The sequence below is a fragment of the Bufo gargarizans genome, chromosome 6 (genome assembly GCF_014858855.1).
Source record: "Bufo gargarizans isolate SCDJY-AF-19 chromosome 6, ASM1485885v1, whole genome shotgun sequence".
NCBI lineage: Eukaryota > Metazoa > Chordata > Amphibia > Anura > Bufonidae > Bufo > Bufo gargarizans.
In genome coordinates this window covers 232,066,352-232,093,873 of record NC_058085.1, presented here as the reverse complement: position 1 = coordinate 232,093,873, position 27,522 = coordinate 232,066,352, and the positions used below count along the sequence as shown (strand labels likewise).

General features: G+C 43.3%; 1 long non-coding RNA gene across 2 annotated transcripts; it reads right to left on the bottom strand.

Moving 5' to 3' along the window:
* Window positions 1–27,522, bottom strand: LOC122942488. 2 transcript variants are annotated; one of them, XR_006390562.1, is made up of 6 exons: window positions 27,462–27,516; window positions 24,996–25,098; window positions 23,369–23,425; window positions 18,091–18,216; window positions 6,682–6,804; window positions 1–541 (listed from the first exon to the last, which is right to left on the bottom strand). It is a non-coding gene; the product is annotated as an uncharacterized LOC122942488 (long non-coding RNA). The 2 variants fall into 2 exon arrangements; XR_006390563.1 differs by lacking the exon at window positions 24,996–25,098 and having other exon boundaries at window positions 27,462–27,522.

Here is a 27,522-nt window from a genome sequence, read left to right as displayed (position 1 = left end):
TCAATAATCTAGCATTTAATTACATTAATGGATTGAAACTTTCAGATCTGGTCAGTGTTTTGGTCTCCCAGACCTTGCCTATGGTCTTGACAGAAGAGGGAGATATGCTGCCACCTCACGCTGCATGTCTCTCACATTTCTGCCAAGGCTTTAAACATGGTCTGAGTGTCTCACATTTTCTGCAGCTCAGCCCAAGTTCCAGATATGTGCATACACAGTCCCCTCATGAATACACCCACTATATTCTTGCTCCGAATAGCCAAATAGCACAACATTTTTGTGCAGTTTTAGCTACAAGGAGTATGGACCTGTAGCTGTGATATGCTGTGCTTACATAGGTCATCATATAAAGCTCATAACACATTGGACCGTTTAATCTGTTTCCGATTTTATTTCTATACATTATTCTTAATTTCATAGGCGATTTGTGGTTTGTCTTTTATGAAGTAAAATAAGGAGGAGGAGCAGGAATGGAGGTCTCGGAAGAATTTTCTGGATAGGAAGAGTGAGGCATTGAGACAACATTTTGAATCACGAACACCTGCAATAAAAAAAAATTGAGACGCTGTTATATTATTGACTATGCTAATGTAATAAATGTTAACGTCATGAGCATTTTTCAAGAAGATCTCAGCTTTTCAAGTATTTCTTGTATCCCCCTTTAAAACTTTTGCAACCTGTGTCACATTTGGACAGCTTAACATCTATGTGCCCTAGTAGAGAATATGGATGCCATAGAGGTGCGTACTACTCAGAACTCCGCAATGTTAGCCAGAACAGAGCGCCACTGTGTAGTATGGCTACATGTCACTTTCGAATGGGTACAAATGATATAACACCACATTTCTCCTGCAGTGGCTGTACAGGTCCCATGGCTACAATAGCTGATCGCCAGCACCAGTTTTATTCTACACCAACTACCAAGTCCTAACAGCTTCAGCGTATGCCGATGAGTCCTGAGATTTATAAAGTCCTGACTCACCTGCTGTGGACAGATTGGAGAAGAGCCACACCTTTTACAATATTTTAGAGAGACATATATAATTATTATCCAGTAATAAGGGAATACTCAAACCCAGAACCAGGTTCTCTGGTGTATAGACACACAGTTACCTACACATAACAGGGGAGATTCATATAACCCAGCATTACATCCTTTACCATCCGGAATTAACCTGGACCACTAACCATTTTTTTTTATGTGATTGCTCCCCCTACTGGACATTAAGAACTACTCCTTGGATTATACAGCGGAAAATATTGTGATTTTATTAATATTTTTATTTGCTATCTATTATCCATATTCTTTTCACCATTTCTTAACCCCTCAAATATCTCATATACCTCCTTATTTTAGTTGATCAACTACACTACCTCTTAACTTTTTCAACGATTTTAATATTTGTCCATTTCCTACATTAATAATTTTATTTTATTTTTTTACCAACAACATCAATAAATTGTTAATAGCTCTACATAGATTATATGCAGCCCTAGGTATGCCTCCCATATTTATATTCTATTTAACCTACTTCTTTCGTGACACAGGGGTGAGTCGCTGGGTAGAGCACCTATCCAGTTTAGTGTAGCCACTGACCAAGTTTATACTAAAGAGTTAGAATTTACCCACCACCAACATAAGCCATAGTCAATTCCACTTTTACCACCCATCTCCACATCTACTGCAGCTCACAGTGATCCATACCCTAACATATGGTCCTGTAACTCATTAAAGGACAGAAGAGCTCCTGCTACTATTTCTTGTTACATTCACTAGAGTGTGTGAACAAATTTCCCTTCACGAGATCTGGATATTATAAAATGGGAAATGTTATTGTTTTACATATTTCTAATCACCATGCACACAAATCAGATATATTTTCCTGGAATATTTTTGTTGAATTAGCCCCAAGGTTTGGACTGCACAGTACCCAAAGAAAAATGACCCTTGCAAAATATGGACATGACATTTAATCAACTCGGTGGACCTGGGGGGAATATAGAGATTATTCCACAAAAAGTATTTATCACCCGTCAACAAAATACACATAGGTGATAAATGGCAGATTGCATGTGGTCCAAGCCCTGAGTCAACCAGCATTTCTGACAATGATGGGTTAATCAACATGAACTCTAGGAGGACTCAGAAGCCTCTTGTTCTCAGGATTGCTGTGGTTGGAATCAGACATTTATAACTTACCCTTTGGATAAGTGATAAATACATGTAATCACTTTAATGTTACAGCCACACAGTCAGGTTTCTGCAGGCAGTTTTGGAAGCCAATCTCAGGAGTGGATCATAAAAGGAGAGAAAGTATAAAGGACAGGATATTCACTTCTGGTTTTGGCTTCCAAAACTGCAAGCAGAAACTTAACATGCACAAACCTGACTGTGTAGTTGTACCTAGGCCCCTTTCACAAAAGCGAGTTTTCCCGTGCGGGTGCAATGCGTGACGTGAACGCATAGCACCCGCACTTAGTCCTGACCCATTCAGTTCAATGGGGCTGTGTACATGAGCGTTTTTTCATGCAGCCCTGGCTCCATAGAAGTGAATGGGGAGTCAGTGTGGATGCAATGCGTTTTTCACTGGTGGTTGCTAGAAGATGTTTTTAATCATGTGCGTGAAAAACGCATTGCACTCATGTGGAAAAAACTAAACAACTGAACACAATTGCAGACAAAACTGACAACTTGCAAAATGGTGCAAGTTTCACTGAACGCACCCAGACTTAATCAATCATGCTCGTGTGAAAGAGGCTTTACACTTTAATACATTTAAACTCTTTGGGGGTCATTTATGAAATCAGATAATGTCAGTTTTGTGGCGTAAAAAAAAGTCACAAGTCATGGCAACTATCACATTTCCATAATAACTGCGACATTTCGTGTTTCTCGCCACTTTTCACAGTGGTCTATGATTTAAGAGCTAAAATTAAGATTAGATCTGGATTATAACTCATTTACTATGTGCAACATTTTCTAAAAGTCGCAATCCACACCAGGTAACCCCCTGATCTACTTTTACACCTAAAAGTATAAACCATATTGCAGTCATGGCACTGTAAGGGATCGCTCTCTCTCAGGGGTCAGCAGTGACAGACTTCTTATCAAGCTCAAACAGTGCTTTATTTGTCACACAGCTCATCACACTTCGAAGCTTGACATTACTTGGCACCATGACGTCACAGCTTCACCTCACAAAGTGGTACATCAACACAAAACAACAAACACTTGCCCGGCTCTCACTATACAGAGGTCTCCCTAACTCACCTCTAGCTCAGTTTTCACACTGTGGTATTCTGCTTCGGTCAGACAGCCTCCTAGCTGTGACCAGTGCAACCTATGTAGCAGTCCTCCTAGTGGAAGCAGCAAAATACCTTGGAGGATATGGTCCAGCAGTCCTCCTGACTCTGAACGTGCGACACCTCTCTTCTTCAGGCGTCACTGGGTCCCCCCCAAACTCAGGCTTCCTCACTTTTGTGAACCGCCCAGCACTCCTGGCTGGAACCACACAGAGCCTCTGCAGCCTTCCTTCTCAATTTTCTCAAAACGAAGGCTTCCTCTGCCTTGTGGATGCCCAGCCCTCCTGGCACCATTCTAGGAGACACATATCTTTTCTCTTCATATATGAGGCCTGTCACTGCCTCACAGCACTTATATTATTAAAGTGCACCAGTTCATAAATTTGGTGCAGGCACACAAAGGAAAGCCAGACTTAAAACTTACATAAAAACAACCCCTCTCTGACATCTGCCATATATATGTATGGCGCAGCAGCAAGTAAATTACCGACAGATTCCGTACATGTATGGCTCGTGGCTAATGGTTTGTGTAAAAGTGGATTTTTTTTTTTTTAAACGTATAAAATTGGAATCCCTGTAATTGTACTGGCCAGCAGAATAAGGGCCCATTCACACAACCATAAGAGCTCTGTGCCCATGCTGTCCTATCTTTTGCGGTGCAGAGACATGGAACCAAAAGCCCTTGGAAGAACTTCCTTCTCACCGCAATAGATAGGACATGTCCTATCTTTTGCCGCATTTTGCAGATTGTGGACCCATTCAAGTCAATGGGAGCACTGAGTGCCCACACCGCCAGTGCCCGTATATTGCAGACCTGCAGTTTCCCTCATTTATACAGTTCTGATCAAAAGTTTAAGACCACTTGAAAAATGGCAAAAATCATATTTAGCGTGGCTGGATCTTAACAAGGTTCCAAGTAGAGCTTTAACATGCAACAAGAAGAAATGGGAGTGAGACAAAACATTTTGAGCATTCAATTAATTGAAAATAACAATTAAACTGAAACAGGCTGTTTTTCAGTTGATCCAAATTTTAGGACCACATGCCTTTAAAAGGCCAAATCTGCGCAAAGATGTGGATTCATTGTCATTTTCTGTCAGGTAGTCACACGTTGTGATGGCTAAGGCAAAAAAACTCTCCGTTTTTGAACAAGGTCGGGTTGTTGAACTGCATAAGCAGGGTCTCTCACAGCGCGCCATCGCTGCTGAGGTGGGATGCAGTAAGACAGTCATTTTGAATTTCTTAAATGATCCTGAGGGTTATGGAACAAAAAAGTCAAGCGGAAGACCCCAAAAAATTTAATCAGCACTGAGCCGGAGGATACAATTGGCTGTCCGTCAAGACACTGGACGATCCTCGACCCAAATGAAGGCCCTTACTGGTGCTGACTGCAGCCCCATAACCATCAGACGGCATCTGAGACTAAAGGGCTTCAAAAACAAAAAACGTCTTCAAAGACCTTGTCTCTTTGAACGCCACAGAACTGCTTGTTTGGGCTTTGCAAGAGAGCACCAAACATGGGACATTCGAAGGTGGAAGAAAGTTTTATTCTCAGGAAAGTTTTATTCTCTGATGAGAAAAAATGTAACCTTGATGGTCCTGATGGTTTCCAACATTACTGGCATAATAAGCAGATCCCACCTGAGATGTTTTCTACACACCATAGTGGAGGGGGCGCCATAATGGTCTGGGGTGGTTTTTCCTTCAGTGGAACAATGGAGCTTTAGGAAGTGCAGGGGTGTCAAACGGCCACTGGCTATGTCCAGATGTTGCAGAGAGCATTCCTCATGACTGAGGGCCCTCGTCTGTGTGGTAACGACTGGGTTTTTCAACAGGACAACGCTACAGTACACAATGCCCTCAGGACAAGGTACTTCTTCCAGGAGAATAACATCACTCTTTTGGCCCATCCTGCGTGTTCCCCTGATCTAAATCCAATTGAGAGCCTTTGGGGATGGATGGCAAGGGAAGTTTACAAAAATGGACAACAGTTCCAGACAGTAGATGGCCTTTGTGCGGCCGTCTTCACCACTTGGAGAAATGTTCCCACTCACCTCATGGAAACGCTTGCATCAAGCATGCCAAAACTAATTTTTGATAAACAATAACAGCGGAGCTACTCATTACTGAGTTCATGTTTGGAAGTTGGATTTCTGTTTTGGGGGGGGTTTAGGGTTTTTTGGGAGGTGTCCTAAACTTTTGATCAGCTGAAAAACAGCCTGTTTTAGTTTATTTGTTGTTTTCATTAAACTGAATGCTCAAAAAATGTTTTGTCTCACTCCCATTTCTTCTTGTTGCATGTTGAAGCTCTACTTGGAACCTTGTTAAGATCCAGCCATGCTAAATATGATTTTTTGCAATTTTTCAAGTGGTCTTAAACTTTTGATCAGGACTGTATCTTCCCGGAGCGTGAGCTTTAGGCCTCTTTCACACTACAGTATGTTGAATTCAGTGTTTTGCGTTCCGTTTTTCACGGATCCGTTGTTCCGTTTTTTGCTTCCGTTGTGGTTCCGTTTCCGTTCCGTTTTTCCGTATGGCATATACAGTATACAGTAATTACATAGAAAAAATTGGGCTGGGCATAACATTTTCAATAGATGGTTCTGCAAAAAACGGAACGGATACGGAAGACATACGGATGCATTTCCGTATGTGTTCCGTTTTTTTTGCGGACCCATTGACTTGAATGGAGCCACGGACCGTGATTTGCGGCCAAATATAGGACATGTTCTATCTTTTCAACGGAACGGAAAAACGGAAATACGGAAACGGAATGCATACGGAACACATTCCGTTTTTTTGCAGAACCATTGAAATGAATGGTTCCGTATACGGACCGTATACGGAACGCAAAAAACGGACCGCAAAACGGAAAGAAAAAACGGTAGTTTTAAAGAGGCCTTAGATAGGACTTTACATAAAGGCCAACTCTCCTCCTCTATGTTTTCACAATCCTTTCTAAACCTGTACGTTAACTGCCCAGTCATAGCTATCATCCAGTCATGTCTCACATATTTCTGCACAAATCAATGTACAATCACTGCAGTTTTAGCACAATTTTTTTCTCCAGTTGTGGCTTTTTTGACAATGGTGGCTTAAATGGCCCACAAAAAGTCTGGCCCACCAGGAATCTGCATCCAAACAGCAGCAACCATAGGATTTTAAGTAACAACCACAGGACCCCTAGTAACAATCACAGGACCCAATTAACAGTTACAGGAGGGAGAGGGGAAGCAGCAGTAGCCTCATGAGGGAAAAGGTGTGGCAGGCAATAAGTGAAGTGCAGGACAAAGTGACTCAAAGTTGCACGCTACCCCTCACTGCCAGAAAGAATACAGAATGCTGCTGAGAGGGCATATCTATATATACAGGACTTACCGGAGTGACATTTGTTGGCACCTCTTCCAAAGCACGACCACCAAACGCAGCAATTGAGACAGCCGTACAGAACACCAGAAGATTCATAACAAGGAGGATGGAAACAATTGTATATGCACTGGCCTGAGTAAGAGGAAACATACGATGTAACTTACAAATGTTCACATGTACTTATATATTCATATAATAACAACTTAAAGGAGTTGTCTCATCATGGACAATCGGGGCATTTCGCTAGGATATGCCCCCATTGTCCTATAGGTGCGGGTCTCACAGCTGGGACCCGCACCTATATTGAGAATGGAGCCCGGCAAGGTGGTGGCTAGAGGACTCCGGCCAAAGAAGCCATATAAGGGCTACTTTTTTTGCAGGACAAGTTGTATTTTTTTAATGACACTATTTAAAATACCATAGCTTGAAAAATGGGAGCAAAATTATTTGTCAGGTTTTTTAAGTTTTGTTTTTAAGGTGTTCATTGTGTTCTAAAAATGACATGACATCCTTATTCTATGGATTAGTACCATTGTGCCGTTACCAAATTTATATAGTTCTCAATATGTTTTACTAGTTTAAAAAAATGTAAAAAAACTTTGAAAAATAAAAGTTTTCTTTACATCAGCATATTCTGACTAGTGATGAGCGGCAGGGGCAATATTCGAATTTGCAATATTTCGCAAATATTTTGTAGACTATTCATCATATATTCGCTAATTTTAGAATTTGCAATTATTTTCTTGATTGCGAAAATCGGCAATGTAATATTTGCGTAATGCGCATGCAATACAGGCGTGGGTCACTACATTTTCCAAGCTGCTAGAAGTTTCCTGAGACGGGAGAAAATGGTTGGCACGGGAGAACATTAAAAATGGCTTTATATGCAGATAGAGTGCTCCAATATATTCACGATTGCGCTAAACGGCACTAATGATGTGAATATTTTGGTGCAATATGTGAAACTTCACATTTTAGCAGGTCTGACTACATATTACTGATTGGTGCACTAATTATTGTTGTGACCTCACAGCACTATGTTTGCAGCATGTACAGTCAGGTCCATAAATATATTGACATCGACACAATTCTAACATTTTTGGCTCTATACACCACCACACTACATCCAAATCAGGTTAACTGTGTAGGAATTACAACAGTTTGCATATGTGCCTCCCACTTGTTACGGGACCAAAAGTAATGGGACAATTGGCTTCTCAGCTGTTCCATGGCCAGGTGTGTGTTATTCCCTTATTATCCCAATTACAATGAGCAGATAAAAGGTACAGAGTTCATTTCGAGTGTGCTATTTGCATTTGGAATCTGTTGCTGTCAACTCTCAAGATGAGATCCAAAGAGCTGTCACTATCAGTGAAGCAAGCCATCATTGTCTGAAAAAATGAAATTAACCCATCAGAGAGATAGCAAAAACATTAGGCGGGGCCAAAACAACAGTTTGGAGCATTCTTAAAAAGAAGGAATGCACCGGTGAGCTCAGCAACACCAAAAGACCCAGAAGACCACGGAAAACAACTATGGTGGATGACTGAATAATTCTTTCCCTGGTGAAGAAAACTTCCTTCACAACAGTTGGCCAGATCAAGAACACTTTCCAGGAGGTGGTGTATGTGTGTCAAAATCAACAATCAATAGAAGATTTCACCAGAGTGAATACAGAGGGTTCACCACAAGATGTAAACCATTGGTGAGCCTCAAACACAGGAAGGCCAGATTAGAGTTTGCCAAACAACATCAAAAATAGCCTTCACAGTCCTGGAACAACATCCTATGGACAGATGAGACCAAGATCAACTTGTACCAGAGTGATGGGAAGAGAAGAGTATGGAGAAGGAATCATGATCCTAAGCATACCACCTCATCAGTGAAGCATGGTGGTGGTAGTGTCATGGCGTGGGCATGTATAGGTGCCAATGAAACTGGTCCTCTTGTATTTATTGATGATGTGACTGCTGACAAAAGCAGCAGGATGAATTCTGAAGTGTTTGGGGCAATATTATCTGCTCATATTCGCCCAAATGCTTCAGAACTCATTGGACGTCGATTCACAGTGCAGATGGACAATGACCCAAATCATACTGCAAAAGCAACCGAAGAGTTTTTTAACAGAAAGAAGTGGAATGTTATGCAAAGGCCAAGTCAATCACCCGACCTGAATCTGATTGAGCATGCATTTCACTTGCTGAAGACAAAACTGAAGGGAAAATGCCCCAAGAACAAGCAGGAACTGAAGACAGTTGCAGTAGAGGCCTGGCAGAGCATCACCAGGGATGAAACCCAGCGTCTGGTGATGTCTATGCGTTCCAGGCTTTAGGCTGTAATTGACTGCAAAGGATTTGCAACCAAGTATTAAAAAGTGAAAGTTTCATTTATGATTATTATTCTGTCCCATTACTTTTGGTCCCTTAACAAGTGGGAGGCACATATGCAAACTGTTGTAATTCCTACACCGATCAACTGATTTGGATGTAAATGCCCTCAAATTAAAGCTGGCGGTCTGCAGTTAAAGCACATATTGTTTGTTTTATTTCAAATCCATTATGGTGGTGTATAGAACCAAAAATGTTAGAATTGTGTTGATGTCCCAATATTTATGGACCTGACTGTATGTATGGACAGCAGAGAAACAGTAATTCCTATCACACTACCTAACACCCTGCACTAGAACCTATCAGCTACACTATATCACGATGTAACCTACACTGACTATCTCCCACTAACTATCTGTATTATATATATAAGCTATCTAACTATCCATCTAATGTAATGAGTGGAAAGCACAGAGCACAGCAATGACACTGCTGTCTCTCTCAGAACTTTAAAAAACTGTAGAAAATAGCTGCTGGGGAGGTTCTTATATAGTAAGGTGTAGGCAACTTTCCTATTGGTTGCTGGGGATGTTGCTAAGCGCTGACAAAGACATTGCAGCATTTTCATTGGCCCACAAGCAAGAAGCAGGGAGGGATCATGGGTTCAGATGAAAAAAAAATCTATATATATCACTATATTCTCGAAGGGCCGATATTAGCGATTAATATTCGCGATTTGAATATTTGCGCCCAACACTAATTCTGACAACCATAACTTTTTTTGCTACCATCTACAGAGCTGAGTGATTTTTTTTTGTGGGGCGAACTGTAGTTTTTATTACTACCATTTGGATGTACATATGTGTTCTTGATCACTTTTTATTCTACTTTTTTAAGGGGCAAGGTAACCAAAAACGGCAAAACAGGCATTTTTATTTTTTTCTGTTATAACATTTACTATGCAGGAAAAATTTTATTATATTTTAATAGTTTGGTGTTACTAATTATGTTTTATTATTTAGTTATTATTTTATTTAAAATTTGGAAAAGTGGTGATTTGAATTTTTAATATTTTACTCCCCTTAGTGGAATTGTAGATGCGATCTTCTGACTGCAATAAAAGGCTGCCTGTTAGGCCATGTCTCCGGCTTCGCTTTTCAGGTAGTTTGCTATGACAGGCCGGAGAGCATTCACAAGCAGCTTACCTGTGCATCGCCGGACGAGTGAGTCTACCTTACTAAAGATGGCAGCCCGCATGTGTTCGCTGGCGAACTGACCATCAGTGTTCACAAGGCTCCAGGCTGTCATAGCAACCGATCAGAGTCCCATTATTTGATCTTTTCTCTGTCTAACTGTTCATATGCCACAGTCCACAGTTGCTATTGACCATCGCATCTGAGATGTTAAATGACCAAGGTTGGAGTTATTATACAGCTTGCGTGTATGTAGTGGGATCACCTTATGAGCCAGCTCCATATACATATTCCACCCACCCATGATATACAGTATATACACACTATGATGATATATATACACTAGCTGAAGGACCTGGTTTTGCACGGGTATATTTCATCTATTTAATTTTGTTTGTGTGTGTCGTTAAAAGATATTGACAGCATCCACTATAACTGATATCTACAGTACCCTGCCCCCTTAACAGTGACCTCTACAGCCCCCCACCCCTTAACACTTACCCCCCCCCACAGTGCCGCGTCTCCATAAAATGGGACCTCCACAGCAGCCCATCCCCTTAACTTTGACCTTCACAGCAGCCTGCCCCTTTAACAGTGAGTTCCATAGCACCCCACCCCCTTGACTGTGACATCCACAGGGGCCGCCCCTTAACAGTGACCTCCGAAGAGGCCCACCCCTTAACAGTGACCTCCATAGCACCCGCCTCCTAACATTGACCATAGGTTACAGTCCCCTTAACTGTGACCTCCACTATTCCCATCCCCCTTAACAGAGACCTCCACAGCGACTGCCCCTTTAATAGTGACGGCCACAGTACCACACTCCCTTAACAGTGACCTCACTGTACCCCGCTTCCTTAACAGTAATCTCAGAGTACCCCGCAGTGGCCTCCACAGTCTCCTCCTCCCTTAACAGTGACCTCCACAGTGCCTGCCCCTTTAACATTGATCTCCACAGCGGCCTGCCCCCTTAACAGTGACATCCACAGCGCCTCCACTCTAATAGTGACCTTTACAGCAGATGCCCCTTTATTAGTGACCTCCACAGTACACCACCCCCTTAATAATGACCTCTACAGAGCTCTGTTCCCTTAAAATGTGACCTCCACAACACCCGCCCCTTAACAGTGACCTCTACAGCAGCCCACCCCTTAATACTGACCTCCATAGCGGACCATCCCCTTAATTGTTGACCTCCACAGCATTACGCCCCCTTAACAGTGACCTCCACAGTACCTAGTCTCGTCTCCTTAAAGGGATTCTGTCACCTCATTTTAGGTCAGAGATGTGGACATGCACAGCTAGATCGCCGCTAGCACGTCCGCAATATACCTGTCCTATAGGGCTGTGTCCTTTTATTTTGTTTAAAAAATTATTTTAGAGATATGTAAATGAGCCTTGCAAGGTGCCTAAGGGGCTGTACTAACCTTCCTGGTGCCCAGCCATGCCCCCCTGTAAAGGATCCCGGCACCGCCTGTGTCCTCCGAATCTCCTCCTTTCGTCACAGTTAGATTGCCACAATCTCGCGATACGCAAGCTCACGCATGTGCAGTTCCTTCCCTGAGGCTGATGCCAGCACAGGGAAGGAACACTCTACGGGCAATACGCATGCGCGAGCTCGCGCATCGCGAGATTACGGCACTGTCACGGCTGGAGGTGGGGGAAACCCCCAGCCGTGCGGTACCCGTAGATGTTTGGTCGCTGCAAGGCCAGGACCAAAGGATCAGGGAGCAGGTCACCTCCTAAAGTCTCCCTGATCTGACCCTAACTCCTAACCTGCATGGGCCGACCTTTATGGTAGGAGGACCCATGCGCAGGAACCTCGGGTCCCTACTATCCCTCCGCATGTCCCTAGGCTAGGAGCTGGATAGACTACCTGTTCCTCCAGAACACGGAGGAACAGGAGCCTAGAAAGGCCAAGCTGGTAATAAGGGGAATCCAATACAACTTATGGCAGTGGCAGGTATGTGGAACTACAACCTCACCTACCTGCCACAAACACACAGCCCGGAACCCATGCAAAAGTGCTGTTTGTCTACAACAACAGAAAGGACTACAGCACACACCATACATCACACGGGGAACCAGGGAACCATAAGGTGCAACAAACCAGCAACCACATACACATAAACATAACATCAGACAAGGTAACAAAGTTTTACTAACAAGGTTTTATGACCAGAAGGATGGTCCTCACCAGGCAGATGGAGGAGACAGGAGGCTGCTCCAGCCAGCATGGCTGAGAGCAACCTACTGAAGCCTGCAAGAGACTCAGGCTATATAGGCCAAAAGGCCACACCCACCAGTCAACCACACCCAGTGACATCACACACACTGGGAAGGAAATTAACCCTTCAAGCACCACAGAAGGGAAACTCACATAAAGGGGAAAGCACACAACCTCACTCACCTGTCTCCGACGGCAACGGCATGCGTGGCAACCGTGTTCTCCAGAACAGCCAACAGGCCGAGACACTTCCACAGCATGCAAACATCACCAGACGTTGCCGCGGACAACCGCAGGTGAAGGGAGGAGTCCAGGTGCATACTAAACATCACCTTGTGCACAACAAACAAACAAGGAAGTGCACACAAATACAGACGAAGGACGTGCACACCAAAACACGTTGCCAAGGGCAACCGCACGCATGCCTGTTATTCGCGGCAACCGCACCTGAGGCAAACCACTAAGTGCCCCCAGCTGCGGTTGCGACAACACCAGACCGCGGATAACTGCATGCGGCTCCCAAGGAGTCACGACCCTGACCAATGGTCGTGACTGGCACTCTGCGACGAAAGGAGGAGATTCGGAGGATGCAGGCAATGCTGGGCTCCTTTACAGGGGGCATGGCTAGACATATTAGGGATTGCCGAGTCCGTATCGACTAGCTCTATAAAAATATCACATAAACTAACCCCTGAGGTGAAAACCATAAAAAAATTAAAACTGTGCTAAAAAAAATATATATTTTTTTGTCACCTTGCATCACTAAAAGTGAAACACCAAGTGATCAAAAATGTGTATTCCCCCCAAAATAGTACCAGTCTAAACATCACCTCTTCCCGCAAAAATGTAGCCCCTACATAAGACAATCGCCCAAACAATTTAAAAACGATGTAGACACTAAAACATGATTTTTTTGGTTTCAAAAATGCTTTTATTGTGTTCAATGTAAAAATTAAAATATAAAAAGTAGACATATTAGGTATTGCCGTGTCCGTAACCACCTGCTCTATAAAAATACCACATGACCTAACCCCTCAGATGAACACCATAAAAAAGATAAAATAAAAACGGTGTAAAAAAAGCCATTTTTTGTCACCTATCATCACAAAAAGTGTAATAGCAAGCGATCAAGTGGCTCTCAGACTATGGAAACACTAAAACATAATTTTTTTTCTTTCAAAAATGATATTATTGTGTAAAACTTAAATAAATGAAAAAAGTATACATATTAGGTATTGCCACGTCCGTAAGAACCTGCTGTATAACAATATCACATGACCTAAACCATCAGGTGAAAACTGTTAAAAACATAAAATAAAAATGGTGTCAAAAAGTCATTTTATGTCACCTTACATCACAAAAAGTGTAATAGCAAGCGATCAAAAAGTCATATGCACCCCAAAATAGTATCATTCAAACCGTCATCTCATACCGAAAAAAATGAGCCCCTACATAAAAAAATTCGCCCAAAAAACAAAACAAAACTATAGTTTTCAGATAATAGAGACACTAAAAAATATATTTTTTCAAAAATGCTTTATTATGTAAAACTAAAACAAACAACCACAAAAAAAATTCATATTTGGTATTGTCGAGTCCGTAACAACCTGCTCTGTAAAAATACTGGCTCATTTGCATACTAAATAAATTGTATTTTCAGAGGATAAAAAACATCTATTGCTGGAACAAAGGCACATCTGGAAATAAGGTACTAAGTGCTGGTGACAGATTTCCTTTGAAGAAAGCAGTGAAGAAAAATGGCTTGGTTGTTATGGAAACCTGGTGTAAAACTGTGTGTATGTATTAAGGGCCTGCAAGCTTATATTGGCTGATAAGGGTCATGTGACCAGGCTTCTATTGGCTAATGCATTTTTGGGGGGAATATCTCAGGAACGGTACGTCCTAGAGAGCTGAGACCTGGTCTAAAAGCTTCCCGGACACCTGAATTTTCGTGATTGTAAATGCAACAGTGCGGATTCCTTTAGAGTACATACATACACACATACATACACTCAGCTTTACACACTGAGCAAAAATATAAACGCAACACTTTTGGTTTTTCTCCCATTTTGCATGAGCTGAACTCAAAGATCTTAAACATTTTCTACATACACAAAAGACCCATTATTCTCAAATATTGTTCACAAATCTGTCTAAATCTGTGTTAGTGAACACTTCTCCTTTGCCGAGATCATCCATGCCACCTCACAGGTGTGGCATATCAAGATGCTGATTAGACAGCATGAATATTGCACAGTTGTGCCTTAGACTGCCCACAATAAAAGGGCACTCTGAAATATGCAGTTTGATCACACAGCACAATGCCACAGATGTTGCAACGTTTGAGGGAGCGTGGAATTGGCATGCTGACTGCAGGAATATCTACCAGAGCTGTTGCCGGTGCAATAAATGTTCATTTCTCTACCATAAGCCGTCTCCAAAGGCATTTCAGAGAATTTGGCAGTACATCCAACCGGCCTCACAACCGCAGACCACGTGTAACCACACTAGCCCAGGACCTCCACATCCAGCATGTTCACCTCCATGATTGTCTGAGACCAGCCACCCAGACAGCTGCAGCAACAATCAGCAAGAATTTCTGCACAAACTGTCATAAACCGTCTCAAGGAAACTCATCTGCAAGTTCGTCGACCTCATCTGGGTTCGGACCTGACTGCAGTTCGTCATCATAACTGACTTGAGTTGGCAAATGCTCACATTTTATGGCATCTGGCAGGTTGGAGAGGTGCTCTGTTCATGGATGAGTCCCGGTTTTTACTGTTCAGGGCAGATGCTGACAGCGTGTGTGGCGTCACGTGGGTGAGCGGTTTGCTGACGTCAACGTTGTGGATCTAGTGGCCCATGGTGGCGGTGAGGTTATGGTATGGGCAGGCGTATGTTATGGACAACAAACACAGGTGCATTTTATTGATGCCATTTTGAATGAACAGAGATATCGTGACGATATCCTGAGGCCCATTGTTGTGCCGTTCATCCACGACTATCACCTCATGTTGCAGCATGATAACGCACGGCCCCATATTGCAAGGATCTGTACACAATTCCTGGAAGCTGAAAACATCCCAGTTCTTGCATGGCCAGCATACTCACCGGACATGTCGCCCATTGAGCATGTTTGGGATGCTCTGGATCCGCGTATACGACAGCGTGTTCCAGTTCCTGCCAATATTCTGCAACTTCACACAGCTATTGAAGAGGAGTGGACCAACATTCCACAGACCACAATCAAAAACCTGATCAACGCTATGAGACGGAGATGTGTTGCACTGCGTGAGGCAAATGGTGGCCACACCAGATACTGACTGGTTTTCTGACCCCCACCCCCTCCAAGTAAGGCTACTTTCACACTCGCATTTTGGACGGATCCGTCATGGAGCTGCAAAAACGGATCTGTTACAATAATACAACCGCATGCATCCGTCATGAACGGATCCGTTTGTATTATCTGTAACATAGCCAAAACAGATCCATCATGAACTCCATTGAAAGTCAATGGGAGACGGATCCGTTTTTTATTGTGCCAGATTCTGTCAGAGAAAACTGATTCGTCGACATTTGCTTACATTGTGTACCAGGACGGAACAGTTTGGCTCAGTTTCGTCAAGCGGACAGCAAAACGATGCAGGCAGCATTTTGGTGTCCGCCTTCAGAGAGGATTGGAGACTGATCGGAGGCAAACTGATGCATTCTGAGCAGATCCTTTCTCCATTCAGAATGCATTAGGGAAAAACTGATCAGTTTTGGACCGCGTGTTAGAGCCCTGAACGGATCTCACAAATGGAAAGCCAATACGTGAGTGTGAAAGTAGCCTAAGGCAAAACTGTTCACATTTCAGAGTGGACTTTATTGTGGGCAGTCTAAGGCACACCTCTGCAATATTCATGCCGTCTAATCAGCACCTGCAGGTGGGATGCATTATCTCGACCAAGGAGAAGTGCTCACTCACATAGATTTAGACAGATTTGTGAACAATATTTGAGAGTAACGGGTCTTTCATGTATGTAGAAAATGTTTCAGATATTTGAGTTCAGCTCATGAAAAATGGGAACAAAACCGAAAGTGTTGCGTTTATATTTTTGCTCATTGTATATTAGATCTAATATATAAAGCTGAGTGTATGTATGTGTTTGTGTGTGTGTGTGTATGTATGTATGTATGTCCGCTAAAGGAATCCGCACTGTCGCATTTACAATCACAAAATTTGGCACATCAGGTGTCCGGAAAGGTTTTAGACCGGGTCTCAGCTACCGTTCCTGAGATATTCCCAAAAAATGCATAAGCCAATAGAAGCCTGGTCACATGACGCGTATCAGCCAATAGAAGTTCGCAGGCCCTTAGTCTCCACATACACACAGTTTTAAACCAGATTTCCATAACAACCACTGCTGTAGGTCAGCTTTAAAGGGGCAGCTGTGAATGACACTGCTAAGGGAGCAGAGTGCTGTGGAGGTCCCACTAAGACATGCCCCCGATCCAGTTAGGCCACGCTCTCTCCCACTGCACAGCCGACAGGGATTGAAAAAATTAAGGTTAAAAATCAACTTCTGTCAGCTGCAGGAGTGGGAGGGAGGGTGACTTTCTCCCTGCAGCTCACGCTCAGACAGCACAGTGTGTCCTTCCAGGCCCTGCGCCAGAAGGAGGACAGGAAGTCTGAAAGCCGCATTGTCCGCCCTAAAACTGGACCTCTGGCTACCCTAGGGGCAGGTTGCTGTGGAGGTCACAGTTAAAGGGACAGTCCGCTATGGAGGTCAGTGTTAAGGGGCAAATTGCTATAGAGGCCACAGTTAAGGGGGCGGGGTGTTGTGGAAATCACTGTTAGGGGACGAGGTACTGTGGAGGTCACTAATAAAGGGGCGGCTGCTGTGGAGGTCACAGTTAAAGGGGCGGAGGAGGTCTCTGTTAAGGGGGCAGGGAATGGTGGAGGTCACAGTTAAGGGGACGGTCCACTATGGAGGTCAGTGTTAAGGGGCAGGGTGCTATAGAGGTCACTGTTAAGGGGGCAGGGTGTTGTGGAGGTCACATTTTAAGGGAACCGAGCTCTGTGGGGGTCACTGTTAAGGGGGCGGGATATTTTTAAAATCACTGTTAAGGAGACGGGGTACTGTGGAGGTCAGTGTTAAGGGAAGAGGTGACTGTGAAGTCCCTGTTAAGGGAGCGGGGTACAGTGGAGGTCACTGTTAAAGGAGTGGGGTACTGTGGCAGTCACTGTTTAAGGGGCAGTCGCTGTAGGTCTCTGTTAAGGGGGCCGGGAATGATGGAGATCACAGTTAAGGGGACTATAACCTATGGTCAGTGTTAAGGAGTGGGTGCTATAGAGGTCACTGTTAAGGGGGCGGGCTGCTGTGGAGGTCACTGTCAAGGGGGTCATGCTGCTGTGAAGGTCAAAGTTAAGGGGGTGGGCTGCTGTGGAGGTCCCATTTTAAGAAGACGGGGCACTGTGGGGGGTTGTGGAGGTCACTGTTAAGGGGGCAGGGTACTATAGATGTCACTGTTATAATGAATACTGTCGATATCTTTTAATGACACACACACACATATATATATATATATATATATATATACATACACATACACACACACACACACACACACACATATACTGTATATATCCATACTATTTCAGAACTTTGGGACCAAAAATTAAACTTACCCCCTCATCATGACATTTATAATAATAATCGTCACAATTTATGAAGCTAAAATCCACTATATTAATTATCACTGCGGTAATACTGAATATCGCTGAGACAATGTTCAAACCATAAGACGATTTAACCTGAAAAAGGGACAGAAACAGATACATTTTGATATAACATAAAGAGACTGCATCATATATTTTTACTAATTTAAATCATATTCTGAAATACTCTGTTTTTCTAAATTGTTTTTTATTTTGCGATTGTAATGTTGCCCAAAGCAACCAATCAGATTCCACCTTTTACTTTCCAAGGACCTGTCAAAAATAAAACGAGGAATCTAATTGGTTGCTATGGGCAACTAAGCCAGCTGCTGTGCTGCTTCCCCATACTTATACTTCCCCATACAGGATTAAAAAATAAATAGATACAATGACATGGAAAGTTGAAAACACACCAAAAATGCTTAAAAATATTTTTAACATGGTCACACATTCCCCTTAACTTGTGTAAGCAGCATAAATATTTATACCACTAGGTGGCACTTTAGAATTTTCCTACACATTCTGCATTATAAAGTCTGTTGTGCTTTGTGTTGAACATTGCTACTTTTTCCACAACAGCACAGCATGTGGACAGACTTGGTATTGCATGTGAAACATTGTAATTGCTGTAGTTTTATTATGATTATTTATCTCAGGTATCCATGTTGCAAGGTTCTGTAGTCTTGTGTACTACATCTCTGTATACAAATAGTCACTAACATTTTTCTTCATTCTGATATTATAACTATCACATTTTTATGTTAATGAACAAAATTAACATATAGGTTTAAAAGTCTACAATCATAATAACATTTTTTTTTAAGGCTTGGGGATGCTATTTTACTTTTACAAAGGTCAAAATTCCCACATGACAGAACATCAATGTGCAATTATGTAAAGTTTGTCATTTTGATTTTGATGTCTTTAATAAAAAAAAAAAAAAAAGCTAAAATTCCCTGTATAGCCATAGGAATACGTTTCCTGCCCTCCCCTTAGTGGTTATTGTAGGCAACCAGAAATGTACCATTTAACTCTATGGGTATAAGCGAGTGTAGGAGCTCGGTATCAGAAACAAAAACATCTCTGTACATTCATCCATGTACATTCATATGCAGAATTCTACAAATAACAGAATGGAATAACTGCAGCTTAACACCCAGGATTTCTTCCAGCTCTAAATCATGTCTAGTATCAACTAATGCTTCATGCGCAGGAATGTACTTTCCAGCCGTGTGCTATCTGCATTTTTTAGGATAGAACAGGGACCCATTCATTTCAATGGGTCTGAAAAAAAAAAAACTACGGACAGATATGGTGTCGTCATCCATGTGTCCAATCTGCAAATTATTAAACATGTCCTATTCTGGTCCACATTTTGGACCAAAACAGCCATTTCCATTGATAGGAGTGAGACAATGGTAGTAAAGTATCCATATTTTGCAGATCCGTGGTTTGTGAACTGAAATGCAAATACGGTCATGTGCATGAGGCAAATGTCAGATAATCCAGTTCCTCAATGGGCTTCCTGCTCCAGATGCATTGCTAAGCCAAAATATCTGGGTCTTAGGCCCTGGAGATTTGGACAAGGGCCCAGAAAGCAGTTGCCACCACAGATAAAACTGTATCGCCGGCCTCTGAATGGAGGCGATGGGGCAAGAAAACCAATGGTTCCTGGCCCTGCTGTTGTCACAAGCAACTAGGCCTGAAGCCCATGAGGCAGCACAAGTGGTTGAGATGCGTTGTGTCTGGATGCTGGCGGCACAATGACTTCACAGCGACCACCTGCCAGAAGACTGCTTCGTAGACTCAAGCACAGGACTTAGGCAATTTTTTTTCCCTGTCACTTTTGGGGCAATACGGGGGGGAGGGTCCTTGTGGAGGTGCCGGACAGGTTACGTGTGTCTCCACTGATACACCAGCTACGCAAACCGACGCGGGGACGCGTTTCCATGTGTGCCGGAGGGGAAGACCGCATGGGTTTCGAGGACAGCTTGGCCAGGCTAGCGGCACTACTCTGCGGCCGAGCTGGTCTCCGGTGCCTATTGTGGATTCCATTCCGATGTCCATGTCGACGCGCTTGCGCACTCTTGCAGAGCCTGCCGTGCGTTGCTTGAAGACAGGTTCGAAAGGGGATACACGGTCACGCGTATGCGCTTCTTATGCGCTTCACCGAACGGCGATGGGAATAGCACCTGGCCACAAGTTCAAAGTACATTAGGGGGTCGGCATTGGTCTCATTGACTAATGACCGACCAAAGCCTTGTACACAGGTGTAGGGCAGGATCATGATCATGACCTATGGAGAGTGGACACTTGGCGCCCTGGGATTTGTTAGCAGGCACATAAAAGGTGGCCTCCCAAGTCGGTCAATGCCCACTGTTATCTTCCCTCATCCAGGTGCAGGTCAGTACTGCTTGCTGCTGACTGAAGTTTGCTTGGACTTTGTCCGTTCCAGTGGGACCCAGTACCCGGGATTTTCCGTGTCGCATCTGTTCACTTGGCAAGTTACACAAGGACTTATGCACAGATCGGGACTACTCCTAGCTTCCCTTTGTTTTGTTTGCCTGATATTAGCTCCAGTGAAGTTTTGCCTGGACTTTATTTTGTTAATAAACCCCTTGACTTCATCTTCACTGGTCTGTTTTGTTGGTGCCTTGCATTAAACAACCAACATCAAGTGGGCTTGTCTGTTTTATGATGCCAGGGATGAATTTCAGTTCCAGTCTGGCCTTAAATTGTATATGCAGTACCCCATCTTGCAAATGTTTGTCATACCCACCGTACCACATGTCCTACCTCCTCTAAGGGCATTGTCTAAGTGAACCCCTCGTCCTTATCAGTACCCCTGATGGTGGGGATAGACTTTCCCAAGGGAAACACCAGGTCACTGCCTCTTGAGGAGGATTGGCACACGAGGCAGCTGGTCCAGGCAGACAAGGGGGTACCAGAGCTAGGTATCAGAGGTACAGATATAGTCAGCAGGCCAAGTTGTAACCATGAGCAATAGAGCAGGACCGAAGGATGAGGCAGAGGCGAAGTCAAACAAGTAATAGGTCAGGGCAGGCAGCACAGGCATGGGTCAGGCAATCCAGATCAGCAACAGGTGTAGCAAGGCAAGAAGACAGGGATCAAACAAGAGTCCAGAAACACAAGTACGGGTCAGGTAAACAGGAGCAAAAGCATAGATAATAGCAACCATTGCAGGATACAAGGAACTTTTGCTCAGGCACCTGGGAAGGGGGCTAGACCACTTATATAGGTGCAGGATGGCTAGGAATTATCAGCATGGTCACATGTGCTATACCAATAAATAACAGTAAGTGATGCGCCCCGGCCCTTAAGGAAGTGCTACAGGGAACAAGATAAAAGCATGCTCTGCCAAGGGCTGGAAGGAAACTGTGTAGCAGATTCACTGCCGAACACAGAGCCTGGGACTGTGGCAATAAGCAGGGGGACATTGACGGACAGTAACCGCTGTTGCACTGTTCTGGTTATGTAATGTTATTTAATATGTTAATGTCATGGATGTGGTGTGGGTAGGAAACTCCACACCGAGCACAGGAAAAAAGGGGACAGGAACTAGGCCTGGAAACTAGGGAAAAGGAGAAGGTCACCTCCTAGAACAACCCTATTCCAAGTCCTGACTAACTATCAGTATAAACTGACCTTGATGGTAGGAAAGTTCAAACACAGTAACCTAGAGCCCAAGCACATCCTGTAGGGCCCTCGTATAGTGACAGGACTTGAGACAACCTATTCCTCCACCAGAAGGATGAACAGGAGTTTCCCTCAGGCCTACCGTAGATACAAAAGACAGGGAAATACAACAAACAAATAGGGAAGACAACACTTAACTTCATGTGGAGGAATGGCAGCACCAGGAGCTCAACCGAGATCCAACAACCAGCTAGCCCAGAGTCCAGAAACTGAAGCTATAAACCACCCCCTCAGAAGGGGTAAGCAGTAATAAATAGGGGAAGTTAAATGACCAAACCAACAACATCTGCAAAAGGTGTGGTCATGACCAAAACAACACAGACACAAATGATTCACAAGGAACCAGTCAGATTAACCCACGTGTTGCCAGTCTCTCTGATCTCCTGGCACCAGTCACGGGAGTGTTCATGATAGTTAATGCCTTGTCATATACCAGCATATCTCTGTTATTAGTGTGTTAGTGAAGGAACTGAGAGAAAGATACATGTACTCACTTCTCAGAGTACTAGGCCTACATCCCAGAGAGTCACTATCTCTGAGAAATGTACAGAAAGTAAGCCATTTCTACTTCACGGTACTCCAGAGAAAAATAAGTAGAAGGTCCAAAATCGGCATGACTAAACATTGGAATCAGTAAAGTATTTTCTATTTAATGCTGATATTGTAGTAAGAGGGACATTGCTAAAAATCCCTTCACACTTGTACATGGTTTGGCCCACCATATCGTAATCCTGTACCCCTCAGCTGGGAATTACCGCCACCATTAATAATTGCCAGCCTTACATTCAGAAGATAGAGGGAAGGAGTACTGCAATCCTCATCCTGACCCATATCAATATCTGGGAAGATTTACACTGAGAATTGATTGGAACTGTGTTTTGATACTTTAAAGAGTAATTTACATTTTGTACAACTGGCGTGGGTACTGACTCCAGCACCATTTGCCAGCTGCAGCAACTACATCTTCTGCCTTGCACCCAATCAACACCAAGGTCACCCAAAATGCCATCAGGTAGGAGCCCCATCGTCAAGGTGTGTTCCGAGGGAAAAAAGGGTGCAACCTCCTACCAGTGCCCTGGCCCTATGGAGCATCGGTGTGAGAATTGCCATTGTGAATAATTATTGCAGTCAGAGCCACTACCACTTCCATCCTCTGTTTTTTGTTATCCTTGCTTCTTTCAAAAAACACAGCATGCTGGAGCTCTATTTTTAGGCTTTTTGACATCACCTTCTCTATGGGGACAAAAGAAATGAAGAAAACACTAGTGGTAAAATACACTGTTAGCAGAAAATGGTGGAAAAACTATAACAAAAACAGCAGGTGGTCAAAAACAAAATATTATATGGTTATTCTAGAGCATTTTTATTTGTAAAAATAAATAAAATATGTGTAAAATTCATGTGTGTAAGGATCCCTAGAGTACAACCACACGGCATTGTTATGTATGCGGCCGGGCTGAGTTCAAGGACAATTGAATGACAATTAAAAATTCACTGGTTGTGTACATTCCAGACTTCTAAAATAACTCACCAGTCTGATAGATGGCTTTTTCTCAGCTCTGATTGTAAAAGATCCAGCAATGATGTACTATAAAACATGAAAAACAAAATAAATGAGTCAGGGGTGGACTGAGAAGACAGGCAGCTAGTTAACCAAGATTGACTTATAGGGACATATGAGGATATATGTAATAATATGTTAGGGTATATGAATTTGGTACACAAAAATCATATTAAAAATCCAGCATTCCTGATCTTCAAACCGGAGACTTTATTAGTAAATGATACTAAACTTTCTTGATTCGAGCAAGTACTTGCCTTTTGTCAAAAGCACTTGCCTTTTGTCAAAAGAAATTTCGATACCCAATCGATACTTTTGTACCAGTTTCGATATGATACTGGGATTTTCATTATTTCGATACAGAGCTGCGCTCCTGCAAAGTCTAGTATAACAGAACTTGGAGCACGCTGCTGTCAGCGCACTTCAAGTTCCCTCAGCAGCACAGGGGAGAAGGAAGCAGTCTCTCCCTCCCCCCTGCGCTGCCGCTGCCAATGAGGAGAGACGGGAGGAGGATGGGCGAGCGCACTGCACCACCAATGAAAGTTAACTTCTAAAATACAGGAGGCGGCAGAATCACATAGCTGGAACCCTCAGGTTAACCCCTCAGGTGCCGCACCTGAGGGGTTAACTGCCAGTGATCGCAGCTCCCTGTCAGAGGCAGGATGCCGGCTATGTAATTCTGCCGGCACCGCCTCCTGTATTAAAGGTTAACTATCATTGGTGGTGCAGTGCTCCCTCCCCCCCACTATTAAAATCATTGGTGGCGCAGTGCGCCCTCCCCCCCACTATTAAAATCATTGGTGGCGCAATGCGCCCGAATCCCCCCAGTATTAAAATCATTGGTGGCAGTGGCCACAGGGTCCCCTCTTCCCTCCTCCTCATTGGTGGCAGTGGCAGCTTCTGATCGGAACCCCAGCTGTGTAATCCTGGGGCTCCGATCGGTTACCATGGCAGCCAGGACGCTACTGAAGCCCTGGCTGCCATGGTAAGCTCCCTGCCGCTGTGTGTACTATGCACAGGGCAGCAGGGAGAGTGTGACGTCCTATTCACCCTAATAGATCTCTATTAGGGTGAATAGGACAAGGGATGAAAAGATCCCAGGTTCTAGCCCCTAAGGGGGGGAAATACCGGTAGTTAATAAATAAACAGCAAAAAAAAAATATACAAACAATAAATAAACTTATCACATATTGCCACGTCCGAAAAGTCCAAACTATTAAAATATTAAAAAAAATCTCCTATGCAGTGAACACCAGAACTGAAAAAATAAAAATAAATACTGCATGATTTGCCATTTTTTAGTCACCTTGTCCCCCCCAAAAATAGGATTGGACTGTTCGATTATGAGTCGGATGTTCCATAAAATGCGGAATGCACACAGCTTTTTTTGGTGTTTTATTTTTTTTGCGTGGTATCAAATGGTATAGAGTATCGCAATACTTTTTTATGGTATCGAAACTGAATCAAAATTTTGGTATCGAAACAAACCTAATCAAAAGCATAAAAAAACACAGAGAGCTATGAATAAAATACATGTTTGATAAACAACCATCCAACTAGAAATCAATACGTCACCAATTAAGTGAAAGAAAATCACCTGAAGCGAAAGTCCAGAGTGACTCTGATGGACTGTGCATTTACAGTGTCTTGCAAAAGTATTCACCCCCCTTGACTTTTTTTGTATTTTGGTGCCTCAGAACCTGGAATTAACATAGATTGTTTAAGGATTTGCATCATGCAATTTGCAAAACATGCCCACAACTTTGAAGATTTTTTATTTATTTGTTATTCTGAAGCAAACAACAAATAGGACAAAATGACAGAAAAAGTCAATGTGCATAACTATTCACCCCCCTAAAGTCAATACTTTGTAGAGACACCTTTTGCGGCAATCACAGCTCCAAGTCACTTTGGATAAGTCTCTATGAGCCTGCCACATCTTACCATTGGGATTTTTGCCCATTCTTCCTTGCAAAACTGCTCCAGCTCCTTCAAGTTGGATGGTTTGAGCTTGTGAACAGCATTCTTTAAGTCTGACCACAGATTTTCTATTGGATTGAGATCTGGGCTTCGACTAGGCCATTCCAACACATTTACATGTTTCCCCTTAAACCACTCAAGTGTTGCTTTAGCAGTGTGTTTGGGGTCATTGTCCTGCTGGAAGTACAATCTCCGTTCTAGCCTCTAATCACGCACAGAGTGGTACAGGTTTTGCTCAAGAATATCCTGTATTTAGCACCATCCATCTTTCCCTCATCTCTGACCAGTTTCCCAGTCCCGGCTGCTGGAAAACATCCCCCCAGCATGATGCTGCCACCACCATGTTTCACTGTGGGGATGGTGTTCTTTGGGTGATGTGATGTGTTGGGTTTGCACCAGACATAGCGTTTTCTTTGATGGACAAAAAGTTACATTTTAGTCTCAACAGACCAGAGCACCTTCCTCTATACATTTTGGGAGTCTCCTACAGTCCCACATGCCTTTTCGCAATCTCACAATGTGCCTTTTTGTTTTTAGCTGAAAGTAATGGCTTTCTTCTGGCCATAACTTTGGCTAACCCTGACTTACTTCTCAACAACATTGTCCCTTACTAGGGATGAGCGAACCCGAACTGTATAGTTCGGGTTCGTACCGAATTTTGGGGTGTCCGTGACATTTTCGTAAAAGTCCGGGTTCGGGTTCGGTGTTCGCCGCTTTCTTGGCGCTTTTTGAAAGTCTGCAAAGCAGCCAAATCAACAAGCGTCATACTACTTGCCCCAAGAGGCCATCACAGCCATGCCTACTATTGGCATGGCTGTGATTGGCCAGTGCAGCATGTGACCCAGCCTCTATTTAAGCTGGAGTCACGTAGCGCCGCACGTCACTCTGCTCTGAACAGTGTAGGGAGAGGTTGCAGCTGCGACTGTTAGGGCGAAATTAGGCAGTGATTAACTCCTCCAAAAGACTTAAGTCAGTGATCTATCTACAGCTGTGGATCATTGAACTGCTGCTATTCAATTGCTCACTGTTTTTAGGCTGCCCAGAGCGTTTTTCAGTCACTTTTTTCTGGGGTGATCGGCGGCCATTTTGTGTCTTGTGGTGCGCCAGCACAAGCTGCCACCAAGTGCATTTAACCATCAATAGTGTGGTTATTTTTTGGCTATATCCTACATCAGGTGCAAGCTGTCACCAAGTGCATTTAACCATCAATAGTGTGGTTATTTTTTGGCTATATCCTACATCAAGGGCAAGCTGTCACCAAGTGCATTTAACCATCAATAGTGTGGTTATTTTTTGGCTATATCCTACATCAGGGGCAAGCTGTCACCAAGTGCATTTACCCATCAATAGTGTGGTTATTTTTTGGCTATATCCTACATCAGGGGCTTGGCTGTGCTTGCTATTTTATTGAGGGGTGAAATACAATTGCCAAAATAGCAGTACACTAAATCTGGTGTTTCAGCTGTGGCCAGCCAATTGTAATACTGTCTGCTGTCTGGCAAAGGATATATTTTTGATCAGGGTTGAAATACAATTCCCAACTTAGCAATTTCCTAAATTAGCGGTTTCTGCTGTATCAGGGCTACTTTAAATCTATTCATTAAAAGGGTATATTAGATTCAAGGTGCAGATAGGGTCATTCTCAATAACTTCACACACACGCTACTGTGCAATTCCAAGTCTAATTCTGTCTGTAAACGTATACCTGTCACTCAGCGCCTAAATAATAGGCCTCAAATTTATATTCATCTAAATCTGTGGTTATTGCTGTGGCTGGTCAAGTTATTTTGGGTCCGTCAAAGCACAGTTTTTGTTCTGGGTTGAAATACAATTCCCAACTTAGCAATTCTCTAAATTAGTGGTTTCTGCTGTATCAGGCCTACTTTAAAGGGATTCTGTCACCGGGTTTCACCCCCTCCAGATAAAAATATGGTTATGTTCAGGGAGCTTTAACCATTCCTAATGTGGTCTTATAAATGTAATCTGTAGGCTCATTTTGCTAAATATACGCTATTACTAACCTGTCAGTCATAAAAATAAAGTGCCCAAGAGGATGTCAATAGCGCCAAGCTGCAGCCCTCACCTGCTGCCGTTCGTGCCCAGCTCCGCCTCATAATCTTCTGTGACGCCTCCAGCTCTTCCTC